Source organism: Meleagris gallopavo, chromosome 6 (genome assembly GCF_000146605.3).
Source record: "Meleagris gallopavo isolate NT-WF06-2002-E0010 breed Aviagen turkey brand Nicholas breeding stock chromosome 6, Turkey_5.1, whole genome shotgun sequence".
Lineage (NCBI taxonomy): Eukaryota > Metazoa > Chordata > Aves > Galliformes > Phasianidae > Meleagris > Meleagris gallopavo.
Genome location: NC_015016.2, coordinates 33,074,066 through 33,076,022, shown reverse-complemented (window position 1 = coordinate 33,076,022; position 1,957 = coordinate 33,074,066).

The window sequence follows — 1,957 nt, the reverse complement described above, 5'->3', positions numbered from 1 at the left end:
AAAAAAAAAAAAAAATGGAATGCCTCAAGTAGTCAGTTTTAAGCTTTTGAGATTCTCTTTCATGTCTCTGCTGTGTTACAGGTGCATCTTGCACATCTTTCCATTAGTGGGACCCAGCTTGAGGTTTTAAATGAAACTGTCTTGGGAAGTGATGATATTTTTGCTCCAGATAACTAGTTCAAGACAAATCAGAGGTGATCATGCTGACTAAAGTCTGAATTCAAAGCTTTATTTTCTTGTTCTACATTTTTTTTAGGTGGGAACTTTGTTGTTTTGTTTGTTTGTTTTCCCCACTATCCTTACTACGTTAAGGGAAGAGCCAGGTGGAAATACAAAGCCCAATTTCCTTACTTCCCCAGATGACTTCAGTATAGAGGTCTTCAGAATTTCAGCTTTATGTCTGTGAACTTTAAGAAACCTTCATGAATCTGTCTATGTTCCAGAAGGTAGACACCAGTTGCTAGAAGAACATATTAAGTTATTAGTGGGATTTTGGTTGTTTGATGGCAGGATTTTTTGCTCAGTTTCCTGGAAGATTTTTTTTTACTGCATTGATATATGTAGTTATAACTACCGATGATAATGTAGAATGGACAGGCCATAAGAGCTAATCTGTATAATAATGGTGTGATTATTAAGGTACTGTTTATGTAAACACAATATATCTGATTATATCATAGAAATCGGTGGATTTTTTTCAAGTGTGGCTTCAAGCAGCTATGTAATAATGATTTAAATTAAGAAGATCTGGATTTTAATCACTGAGTTTTTATTTCCTTATGTTCTCAAAGTGAGGTTGTGTCCATAGCAAATGTTGAATTAAAAATAAATATGCTTTTACTTTAGTAGTTTTATAGCAATATATTGCTAAATAAAGGCATTTTTGCATTTGTTGGGAAATTATAGAATTCACCATGTACCAAAATAATACTTTCATAATTTTACAAGAAAATGGAAGGTCAATTAATTCACTTTAGAACCTTTAAAATTCACTGTTTGTGTCCATTTCAGATACTGACGATGCAGTAAGTGTGCAAATATAACAATATTATTTTTTCTTAAGGTAATTTCATTTACAGGGCAAGTATGCTGAATATTTTTTAAAAGGGGAAAAAAAATAACTTTTTAAATGAAAATTATTTTATGAGATGCTACTAATAATAAACTGAATTGTTCACTGTATCATAAATCACTGCTGAATTTGGTCTTCGGATAAAATGCTTATTCATAATTTAAAATAGGAAAACAAGTTTTTCTGAATTTCCTATTATTTTAAAGCTTTGAAAGTTACTGAACTTACCCTTTGAAAAATTCATAAAAATTAGGTATTATATCTTAGCACCTATATGAGAGCCTGTTGTAGACTGACAAGCTGGATAAATTCATGAGCAAACCATTTACAGGTTTTCACCTACATTTTTCTTTATAGCTTTAAAAATGAGGCTTTTATAAGAGAACATGATAGGTACTATGACTCAGGTGAGACAGATTTCTTGCCTTGTATTCTTTCTCCAACTTGTCTGAAGAAAGATGCTTAGGGAGAACTTTACAATGAATCTGTGATGGTATTTCCCATGTATATTCCTCTGCCTTACAGAGATCTGTAGTTTTGGGTGAGCAGAAGTAGAAATGATGCCCTTCTGTCTTCATCTAAATATTTTTTCTTCTGTGCTCCCCCCTAAAATGGATTGTATGATTTCAGTTTTAATTTTAAGTGTATTTTAGATAGAATTTTTTTATTATTATTTTAAAAGGTATATGTATCTAGACAAAGGCATTTGGCTTCTTGACTTGGGGGTGGGGAAAGATATGGTCAGATATTTGAGCATTGTTAGATGAGAAAGGAGATGGAAGGAAATCTTTTCACAGTATTGTCTTTTCACAAAACGTTTTCTACGTTTTGGTGGAGACACTCTTACAGCAAATTCCACTGTATAGGTAAAACTGTTGTTATTCG